We start from the raw sequence: 11,785 nt of genomic DNA, 5'->3' as shown, positions 1-11,785 counted from the left end.
CCGACAGCTGTTATCGCAGTTGCTGATAGAGCAACGATGAGCTCTTGGAGGCTCTCGCGGAAATCGCGCCGCATCCAATCGCGCCGTTTTCCAGCGCGACGCGCAAATAAGCATCTATCAATGCTAATGACGAGCGTACACGCCCGTCCAACCTCGTTCCTATTTTAGAACCCGCTCGTATCTTTCCGCGAAGAGGTGTTACCGCCGCTTTCATTAAGCGCTGCGTGACAAAAAGCGCGCCGCTCTAGGACGCCCGAGGATCCTTTCGCCCGCTGTGCCTCAGCTGATGATTATCGATTCAATCCGTCTTACACGTGCGCATTTTTCCGCCGGCCGTATGTATAATGCGATTGATCGCGAATGTTGTGCTAAGTGGCGCATAATCCATAGTCATATTTCCGAGATCTTGCGATACTTTATGCACGATGACAAAGCTTCGACAAAGCATCGAGTACAGTCGACGTGACAATCAAGCGAATGACGTCGTTCTGCAATTTTGCATTGACTTTGATTTGCCTTTCTTTAGCAAACACTTAACGGGGAGACTAATATCGGAGACGGAAAATATTTTGAATAAACTTTATATCTGGAACTTATAAACTTGCATTAAGATTTTACAGTTTCTCTTGAAACTAGGCTTTTCTATGTTTGAGAGTTAATTAAATTAATTAACTTTTAATTTCTGCATTTTGGTCCGTTCTTTTCTCATTTTCTCCGAGGATCTGCTCGCTGTTACTCGCTTTGTACCGCTCGACGAGTGCTAGGTGTGAGAAAGATGCGAGGTGCACACCTAGTTAGCGTGTGCAACACGCGAGTGTGAGGCGGCAACCTTGAAACGGGGCACCACTTCCACCTTCTCGTCACCTCCATCGAGCGGCGTGCACTACCACTATCAGCCGCGCGACGAGCAAACGGCCGACAGCAGAGCAGTAGCGACAGCGGCGGAAAGAACAGCGACGAGCAACGTGCAGCAACGATTAGCGGAACAAGAAGAGAAAGGGCCGCGAGCAAGAGGGGAAAGGGCGGAACGGAAGAAAGAACGATCCCTCCACGCGGCCCTTTCCTTTTCCCGCGGCTCTCGCTCTTTCTTCTCGCCCTCTCCCTTCAAGTGTCCGGCTTTCAGCCCTGCCTTCAGCTTTCAACTCGCTCGTTCACTTGCTTGCTCGTTCGCGCACGTGGGGAGCAAACCGGATTCGCAATAAAACGAGTCCTGTCTCTCGAAATGCGCGGGACCGACGAGAGGATCCGACCTACACGCTCAAACTGGATCTCGGCCTTTCCACTTCTCGCTACGTGTTCTCTTTCTCCTGCCTCCCCGCATCGCGCGCGCCCTCGCCCTCTTCGTCGACCTGGCTATCTCTTAACGCTTCTCGCTGCTTCCCCCTTCGCCTTTCGCGCAACCTTTCTTTCCCCGAGATATTCGCCGTCCCACTCGCTCGGGTAAGGCTCGAGTGAAAGGGACACGGAAAGCAGGGATGACTAAACCCGCGTCATGTTGTGAGAAAGGTGCAAGTACGATCGTTGTCGGCCGTTTCGCTGGACGAGGACAGTTAGAAAGGAGCGGAAAAGAGAAAGGGTGAAGAGGACAGATATATAACAATAGCTGGCAAGAGGAGGAGGAGGAGGGAGTGCAAGTACTTAATATTGAGAGGAAGGGTGAATTGTCTCACGGAGAGATAAAGAGGGCGAACAGAGTGGAACGTTTCGCGATTTCTTAATGCTGAAAAAAGTTTCGAAACGTTAATATCATATTATTTCAATAGGAAAATTTTTAATAAATTGCCTGATATTTTTGCTACATCCGACACCGGGAAATTTATCAATTGATGCCTGAGTACGAATCAAACAAGAGAATCTTAAGAAAGCGGACAGCAATAAGCACGTGATCACCGTGCATCGTTTAAAAAAGTCGAGGCTCGGTGCCTCGAAAGCGCAAACATGTCACGAAGGCAGCAACGGAGGGGAGAAAGAGAGAGAGAGAGAGAGAGAGAGAGAGAGAGAGAGAGAGAGAGAGAGCAACGTGTTTAATTGCATGTGTGCCGAGGCAGAGAGGGAGGACCTTGCGCGAGAGAGAGAGGCTCTCCTCTCTCTCTCTCCTCTCTTTCGCGCATAATGATAAACAGCAGCCGCGTGCTCCCTGCAGCGATTACGTAACGCGCTTGGCCTTCTCGTAGCGATTGCAAATTAGACCGCATCATAAATAAATAAATAGCATTGGGGCGCGAGCGGCGTTGTGTCTATGGCGATGGTCACGTCGGCGGAAGCGGGCGACTGGGCGCGAATTAATTTGTCACGTAATTAACATGTCGGGCTGATAACGCGCGCAAATATTTGCGCGCACGCATCGTGAGAATCGTGGATGCCGCTTCCGGAAATAATGCGCCGGTCTTCGCGCGATAACGACGTCGTACTCACGAATTATTCACGGATAAATCATTTTCCGCACCGGCGTTATTTGTTATTTTCGGATTTGCACGCGCGGTCGAGGTTCAACCCGAACGAAGCGAGATAATCATGCAAAAGCACCGATTAATCGTCGATACCGGGCGTGCTAATCTCGCGGAATCTGCATGGGGGATAGTACCCGCTCGTAAGCTTATATCTGCCCAAAAGGTCACGGATTTCTCATCGATTAACGATTAAATGATCAGTTGAGCAGTTGACATTTTTCATGGTTACGCGAAAAGGGTAAACCTCTTGGGCTGGCGAATATTTATTATTCAAACCAACCCGCGGATAATTATTCTTGCAACAATCGTTAAATTAATCATGAATAATATACTTTGCACGAAGGTGAAACACATAATTCATTACTGATCGTTTTATGAAGTTTGCAAGTCGACGCGAGCTTTTAGTACGTCGAGCTTGATTATGTAAAACTTTCTTATGTAAAACACGAGACGTTATTCGCAGGAAAACGCGCCTTTTGTTCTCGAACAATTATGTAAAACAATCCTCCGAACTAATCACACGTGTTACGCTTCAGCAGCGGGATTTGCAAGCATTACAAATTCAAAAATTAATTGACTGAAAGTTATGGTCACGCGACGTGACCTCAGACACCCAGGTGCGTCATTAAGTGCACACCGCTTGACATAAGGGACGAAAAAAAATCACGAATAAATTATGCGATCCAACAGTCGTTTTGTCAACTGTTTTCGCGCATCGGCGAGGACGGAAAGCTGAGAGGAAAAACGAAGACTACGCTGACAAGGGAAGGTTTTTAGGTGTTACACTCGGATTTCAAAAATTGTTTGCATGCAGGTAGGGAGGTCCCCAAATAGAAGAAAAAAAATAAAAGTAGCGGCCCAAATGCATATTTGCGCGCTACGTGCGCAATTTTCGATGTTAGGTTAATTACTCAAAACTGCTATTTCCAATCGAATTCTTTACATTTTTTATTTCACCTAATGCACATTTATATTGCTTTGAATACTTTTGTGTGTGTGCGCGTATGTGCTTCTGCGTGCGTGTGTGTACTTGTGTGTGTTTAGAAAATACGAGCGTCTAATGTAATCTCGTGCCGCGCGAGCACAGTGCGTATAAAAGGCCCATTGCTCAAAAATGGTATTTGCATCGTAACTTTTTTAATTTTTTACTGCAACTGCCAATGCACACAATTTGGAATAATTGTACATTGCGCAAATCGTAGTTTGCTCTTTCTGCGTGATTTATTGTATGCGACTTTAAATAGATTTGATCAGAATCCATAACGAGGACATAAAAGATCTGGTCAAGGGAGGTTTTTAATTCTTTCAGTTTTAATTTTGGTTTTGATTTCTTTTCAAAGCGTTGTGCATTAGGTGAAATAAAAAATGTAAAGAATTCGATTGGAAATAGCATTTTTGAGTAATTAACCTAACATCGAAAATTGCGCACGTAGCGCGCAAATATGCATTTGGGCCGCTACTTTTATAATTTTTCTTCTATTTGGGGACCTCCCTACCTGCATGCAAAAAATTTTTGAAATCCGAGTGTAACACCTAAAAACCTTTCCTTGTGAGAGGAGGTAAAGGCGTCATACCGAAGCCACCGCATCGTAGCCATCGTATCAGCTGTTGCCTGACCTCCTTTTCACGCGGCCCTCGAACGAGATTCGTCTAGCGAGCTAAGAATAGCCGTTCGTATCGCCGTAATGTCGCGGGCGCGTACGCATCATGCGGATCATGCGTCCGATCGGAATGACAATCCGCCCGCGAGCAAGCGGGAACGTCGAACGCGAGAACGGGCGGAATCGAGCGAGCGAATGGAACCAAACCGTTCGTTCACGTGGATTCAAGTTGCACCGGGCACGGAAGTCGTTGCCTGCCGCCTGCAAACCGCCCGCTAAATAATGGACTCGGCAATTGAACATTTACCCGCGATCCTCGTCAAGGAAGAAGGCGGCCGACGCGACGCCGACGTCGCTCAACGACGCGCGTATTCGGACGGCGCGGCTGACACGCTTTCGGATCGCTGCCATCTCGAAGGCTCGAAGGTTTCGGAAGAGCTGGAAACTGTCGCGTGACTCTTCAGCAACGCTTTCGTTACGCGAAATCGTTATATGACGAAGCGGCCCTAATAAACATGCTTCCGGAGCACCCCGATGGGGTGATCGGTGAGTTTCCTCGCGTGATTGTTTCGACCAATTAATCTTCTTTCAACTGGATAATCCGTGATGTCCTGTCCTCGTGTAGTCGTCAGCACGCGATGTGCGCCGTAAGCGGAGACTGAAACCGGTGTAACTTTGCTGACTTCATCTCGCACGGCTGATGAATGCACGTGGGGATTTTATTTTCGTGCGACTGCAGCATCGAGGAGCCTGGAACCCGCCGGTAATTCGACCGGTTCCCGATCCTCACCGCGTCTATGCGGCTGCAAGTGCGAGGTGCTCGCCGGTCGAACGGAATTCCCGTGGTCCGGGTGATTGGTGAGCGCGGTGGGCATTAATCCGGCCGACGGTGTTTACCGTCGAATCGTTGGAGCATTTCGCGATCGATCGCTCGTAAAACGCCTGACCGCCGCAACGAGCGACCGGAGCGTTGATATAATTCCGCCTGATGAGAAGGAGACCTTTACCTGCCGCCTCCGTGTCTTTCCAAGGAGAATGTGTACGCGCGGACGGGAAAGCGAAAGGAAGAATGGACGGAAGACTACGTGTATGGCGGAGGTATAGGAGAAAGGTGCGAAGAAAACAGAGTGAACTGAAGAGTAATAAATGGTCTGTTGTTTCCCTGTTGTAAGCCTCGGGATACAGTTCTCAATATGCACGCAAGAGGCGAAAGGAGAGCGGAAAATAAGGCAGGCTCCGTAGCAGGTCCCTTTCCCAAGAGTATCGAGTATTGCGTTTCGGGAACAGAAAGTAGTTGCCGGTAATATCTGATGATTGACTGGAAAGTCCGTGCTGGTGTTTTCTATTTAGCAAAACCTCAAACGCAAAACTTTGTATTAAGAGTTACGGCGTTGTATTAAAAAGTGCAAATTTTTCGGTCAACCCAATAATTGATCTAATTTTTTGGTTCCTTATAATTGCTTTTGGGGCTTAATAAATCTGTATTCTGGCTATTCAAGCAACCGTGACAAAATTCTCCGATTTCGAAAGCGGACCACCATGAATCTGCAGACACACATATCATTTGACCATGTCTAATCCCGTTATACAAGTCAAGAAATACACGTTTCGAATAAAGTGAAAGACTTTCCCACATAACGCATTTATAACTTCAATACAGACAGCGTGTGACTTTTACCATTTTTCGCATACACGTAAATTTCTCTTCTCTCAGTGTAACAATAACGCGCAAGCACAACACAAGAGTTAGAACAATATATTGCGAGTTATTGTAAAAAGAGAAACGTGAATCGGGATCGATGAGCTGGCGTTAAAGAGAAGCTCGCTGTGCAAAAGCGTGGCAATAGTGAGGCCGAAAAAGAAAAGGAGCAAACAGGAGGAAGCGTGGGCCAGGACGTGGGTGGGGCGACACTTCACCAATGATGAATTGGAAGAAAAAAAATGGTTGGAGATAGGGAAAGACGGAAGGAAGGGGTTGCCGTAGGTAACAGCGCAAAGACAGAGAAAAATACGTGCGAAAGAGAACGAACAGATATGGCGGAAGGAACAGGAATGTCGGCAGTTTGCGAAGGACGAGGAAAGGCTGGAGGGACTAGGAAGAGGCTGATAGGAGATCGCGCGGTAATTCCTGGCGGCTCTCGCCTCATTCTTACGTATCGCGCGCGCGAGCGCGAGCTGGCTCTCGTGTGTTACACCATTGCGACGACGAGGCGCGCCTCTGTTCCATCGCGTCCGAGTGACAAGGACGGAAACGGTGCATAGAGAGTTAGGCTGGTGTGCGTCTTCGTGCACGCTAGAACAGTATCGAGAGAAAGATGGAGAGAGCGAGAGGGAACGAGAGACAGCGAGGCCGAAGAGGAGAGGGTTAATCGGATCGGTAGAAGGGATAGGAGAGAGAAAGAGATAGAGAGGGAGAGAGAGGCAATGATAAAGAGAGCGAGAAAAAGTAAGAGACAGGAAGATAGATAAAGGAGAACAGTGCTCCAATAAAACGGACAGAGACCGGGGAGTGTGCTGTTATCATCGTGACGCGTCTATGCATGTGCACTGATAGGCACACCATCACGTAAGCGCGGAGGTGTGCATATCGCACACGCGATCGCTCGTATAGGAACAGAGACAGCAAGAAAGAGAGAGAGAGAGAGAGAGAAAGAGCAAAAGAGAGAGCGGGAGAGAAAGAGGGAAAAAGAGAGAGAGAGAGAGAGTGAGGGAATGAGAGAGCACGGCATCTCACCAATAAGACCTAGGCACAAGAGAGCTATTTGTAATGCAATAGTGAGAGCACCAGTGTGGGGAAAGGAAGAAGTGGAGGAAGGTAGAGTGGTAGGTGGAACGCCGATGGTGGGAGAAAAAGAGCAAGCAAGAGAGAACGGCAGACAGATAGACGTAGGGAAAGAAAGGGAAAGAGCGAGACGGGGAGGCAGAGAGGCGGAGAGTCTGAGAGATCGAGAGAGAGGAAGAGCAAGGGCGCGCGAGCGAGAGAGAGAGATAGGAAAGGTGCCATTCGACGAGCAACCGATACTACCGACCCTTTACAAAACGAACTCGCGAGCACTCGCAAGACTGCTCTCCGGTACAGAGAGTATACTGCCGGGAGTTCTCGACGGAGAGAGACGCGCTCTTCGTGCCCTCAACCCTTTCTGGCCTGTAAACCTATGGTGGCCCACCTGGCCTCTCTTCTTTGCCAGTACCACCCGCCACTACCACTATTGGTAGCATTACTACTACCATCGCCACCATCACTATCCTACTACCACTGTGCTGCTCGCGTCGTCGTCGTCGTCGTTGCACTCATTGGATACACGTTAGAGTATCGCTGATGTGCCACCACTACCAATGAGTCCATAACCACCACCACCACCACCAGCACCACCACCGCCGCCGCCACCTCCTGCCGACCGTCCGGCTGTACCTCTCTTCGCGCTTACCTAGGAGCAGACAGAGAAAGAGGCAGCGCGAGCGAGAGGGAGAGTGAGAGCGGAAGAGTGAGTGAGTGAGTGTATGTGTGTGAGAGAGAGAAAGAGGAAGAAAGAGTGAGAGAGAGAGAGATAGAGAGTAAGAGAGGGTCCCGGCTTTGCGCAAAAGTTACGACGGAGCGAGGAGCAGTGAGATACACCGCGGAGACCGGAAGAGAACCCTTTCTCCCTGAAGAAGTCACCGGGCGAGAGGAGCAAGAGAGAAGAAGAAGAAAGAGAGAGAGAGAGAGAGAGAGAGAGAAAAGGAAAGAAAGGAAGAAAAGGAAAGGGACACGCACAGGCAGGGAGAGAAAGAGAAAGAGAGTGATACGGAGAGAGACGGCAAGAACGGGCAGAAAGGGAGGGAGGAAAGAGAGAAAGAAGAGAAGAGAGAGAGGGAGACGGCAAACACGCGCGAAAAACATACGTCGACTCTAATCGAGAGTGTCACCGCTCGTGTGCGTGCGGACGGGCCACCACGGGGAAGTCGCAGCGTCGTCGAGTACCCTCGCCGCTGTTCAGCACGCGAAGACACGTGGTGCCAGGTGGTGTCCGCCACCTCCCGGATATCCCGCGGGATCCCGTGCTGCCAGAGTTCCACCGAAGCTAGGCCACGGTTGCGTGAGCCCGGTTTGATCTCGGTTTTGAAGCGGAAACTCCGTCGTCGCGCGGTTATCATCTGCATTCGCGAGTGACACTTCCCTCGGAAGGCGAGAAGACTGCCTATGAGAGACACGTGCTTGCCCGCCGACACGTGCCGTCGTCGGTGCACGCGCTCCTCGATCGGGCACGTCCAGCGAGGGAACAGCCGCGAGAAATGATCCGAGGGACCTTTGACAGTCGCAGCAGTGCGCGCGTCGTGCTTCGAGCGTGTCGTGCCTCGGGAATCCGCTGGTCGTCCTGTGATCGCCTCGAGGGCCATTAGCACGCAGAGGGGGTGCAGGAAGTGCAGAAGCTACAGGAAGAGAGAAGAAGAGGAGAAAGGGGAAGAAGACGACGAAGAAGCTTCGAATCGGGGAGCAGGCCTCGCCGTGCGCGCTCGCCGCTTACGTACCAGCAAGAGCGGGCCGCGTTGTGTAAGAGCTGAAAGTAAAAGTTGAAACCGCCGACTCGAGCTCGCGGAGCGCGTGCTGCGCGCGCTAAACTCCGATCCTGCCTTCTGCAGGCCGGGCGCAGCCGAATATCTCCTGCCTCTCTTTCTCTCTTTGCCGGTTTCCTCGGCGACGTTTCAAGAGACCCGCTCTTCCTTCAGGAAGGAGCGACGGAAAGAGAAAGATACCTTGCATACACATGTGAGAGTGCGTGAGCGCGGGATTGGGTGTGCTGTGCATGTGTCCGTGTGTGCATACGCGTGCGTGTGTCGGTGCGTGTACGCGTCCGGATTCGCACGATCACGGACGCCTCTCTGACGCCCTTGACGAGAAGCGCCGCGGACGCGGAGGATCTACGTGCCCCGGAGGAGCCGGAGAGGGCGTGCTGGGGAAAAGAACAAGGAGAGAGAAGAGAAGAGAGAGACGGCGCTCCGTTCATTGCGTAACGACGTTTTCTAGTCCGCTGCTTCGTGAAATACACTCGCCGCGGTGTTTCGCTCGCGCGCTCGCCCGTGAAGGTGTACCCCGGCGACGCGCGTCGACGACGTTGCTCCTTGTCGTCGTCGTCGAGGTGGACCGCGCCGTTCGAAAAGCCGCGAGTCTACGAGACGCGCCGACAGCGTGAACGAACGATGGAAAGTAATCGGTCCCGCGAGTTTCACTCCGTCCAGAGCGAAACGCGAGTGTTCAAGGTCACCGTCGCTGGTATCCCACCGGTAATCCGTTTCCGGAGTTGTTAGAGAGTGGTTTCCATCCTTGTTATATCATTATCATCGTCATCATCATCATCATCGTCGACTGGCATCCCGGTAGCAGGAACCCGAGACGACACTCGCGCGCGAATTCGAACTTACCTCGTCGTCTTTCTCTCTCTTTCTCTTTCTCTCTTTCGATTCGCGAGCGACAGCGCGCTCGCTTTTACCACGCCGCCTCGTCCGGGCGCAAGAAGTTTCGCAAAAGGGATTACAACACGCAGAAGAGAAAGGAGACAGACAGACGGACGGAAAGGGAGACGCGGAAGGGAAAAGGACAGCGAGGAAAGAGAGAGACAGACCAACACGGGGAGGGAAAGAACGAGGAGGAGGAGGAGGAGGAGGTGGAGGAGAGGAACACACCGCGATACGACACCCGTGTGAGGGAAAACCGCAAGAGGAGGACGCGGACTTTTCGCGCGAGGGACAGGGGTCCTCGCGACCGTCGCGTGGCCCGACGACGAGGAAGCTGTCGAGAGTGAGAGAAGTCGACGGCTCGCTCTCTCGGGACGTGGAGAAAGAGCCGGAGAGCGAAGGACGCGCCTGAAAGACGATCCGGATGTGGCGAGATCCGCTCGCCTTCCGCCCCCCCGTTACCCTACCGATTGTTACTGACCGTCATCGCACCGCTCGACGTTGAATCGCGTGGTGGCGTTCGTCCCCATCGACGTCGTCCCGAGATTCGGCGGTCCACGAGTGCGGCTCGCCGTGCATTCCGCGTGACACGCGGCCGAGCGGAATTAAAAGTGCGTTTAAAAAGGTTAGCGGGATAAAAAAGGCGCGCGCGAAAGGATAAGAGAAAGGAACAGGAGCCACCTTCGAGTCCTTGAGAGTACCCAACGGGTAAAAGTGCCGCGCGCAGAGCCAGCCGGTTGACCCTGGGCAGTCAACGGAGCAGACTCTGCTGGAAAAAAGTTCTCCACGTCGTCGTCGTCGTCGTGAAGATCCTCTCGCTTCGATCGACCGCGGGTCTTCTCGTCGCGTGTTCTACGGCCCGGCTTGCACACGTGCGTGCGTGCTCGCGAGGCGAACCACGTGCGTGACGCCGCGCGAGCGCGCCGGAGCAACCGCGGGACGAGGCGCGGTCATCAGGAGGATCGGGGGCGAAACAGCTGACCGCGAGCGACGACGTCCTCGAGGAATCACCGGGGGTCCTCCTCTCGGCGGCCTTGCCCTACCGGCTCGCGATTTCCGCTCGCGATTTCCGCGTATCCTGCACCAGTGTGAAGTGTTTATGAAATGATTATCGGTGTCGGTGCACCCCGACCATCCGTAATCGGCGATCCCACGTGCACCATTCCTTCCTGCGTTCGGCGCGTGTCCAGCTACTGATCCGCGCTTCTTGTGCCAGTGATCCGTGATCCGGTGATCCATGCCGCGAAGTATCAATGTACGTCGCGTGCGCGCAGCGTCGTCCACGTCGCCGATGTCACGGGATCTCGGGTCGTCTGTGTCGGCTGGCAAAGAGGATGCCTCCACGTGACTCCACGAGGGGATCCTGAGGGATATATATTATATATATACATATACATTTACGCGTGCCGTATCACTCACCCTGGATACCACCGCCGATCGCACGGTGGATAGCGAGCGCAGCAGCAGAAAAAGCGCAAGGTGAGGGAAACTGCGTAACTCGCAAGTGCGATACCGATTCGTCACGCTTTTCTTTTTTTCCCCGAACAATCTGCTTTCGTCGAGGCGAAACGGCGCTTGCAGTGCCCTTTCAGCACCTTCTCGCCACTTGACGCGATTGTCGTTGGTCGACTGTCCCGATATTCGATGGATCGTCAGTAGCTCGTGTTGCAACAGATCGGGAAGTTAGCACATTCGCGCTGCGACATATATTGCTGGCGGTGCATGACGCGTTTCTCTCTCACGCCAGTGGCATGCCTTGGTGTCTCCACTCGCGAGCTTCGGGAGGAATACTGGCCACTGCATCTGTCACTGTCGCAGCCAAACCGTCGCAACAGGTACCGCGAAGGCCGCGAATATCGCAAAGCGGCTCCGACTCCTCGGATCTTTCCCTCATCGCGCGATGTTTCGACGGTGGGTGTGAATCGGCTGGTTGCGTGTGGTAGTCCGGCGCGCTCGAGTTCGGCTTAAGGGTAATCGATGATGTAATGTTGACACGAGCGTCGGAAAATGTTTGCGGCCACTTTAGAGGCGACACGACAGGGCGGACTGAAAAGACACCGATATCGATCGGCGAGAATCGGCACGGGCGCGTTGAGATATAACGCCGGTTTTTCGGGGGACCTTTTGCGCACTCGTGCGCTCAATTGGTATTGGTATACGGATTTCCGTTTTAAAATATATGCGGCACAGCCGCACCGGCAGACCCGCCAATCGTTTTATCCGTCCCGCTGCCTTGCCGAGTGTCGACGGTTTACGTCAACGAAACGGTGAAACTGCGAGCGATAATGAGGCAATTGTCCC

The 11,785-nt window shown here is 52.3% G+C and overlaps 1 protein-coding gene across 1 annotated transcript in view; it reads left to right on the top strand.

Moving 5' to 3' along the window:
* Window positions 1-4,384: 4,384 nt before the first annotated feature.
* Window positions 4,385-11,785, top strand: part of LOC105286345 (transcription factor Ken 2) — a 40,008-nt gene continuing 32,607 nt past the window's right edge. Inside the window, exon 1 of the mRNA XM_020034204.2 lies at window positions 4,385-10,963. The gene's annotated coding sequence lies outside the window, so the exon portion shown is untranslated. The remainder of the gene's footprint in view (window positions 10,964-11,785) is intronic.

Source organism: Ooceraea biroi, chromosome 14 (genome assembly GCF_003672135.1).
Source record: "Ooceraea biroi isolate clonal line C1 chromosome 14, Obir_v5.4, whole genome shotgun sequence".
Classification (NCBI taxonomy): domain Eukaryota; kingdom Metazoa; phylum Arthropoda; class Insecta; order Hymenoptera; family Formicidae; genus Ooceraea; species Ooceraea biroi.
Note: the sequence above shows the minus strand (reverse complement) of the source record. Positions and strands in the feature narration are given on the sequence as shown.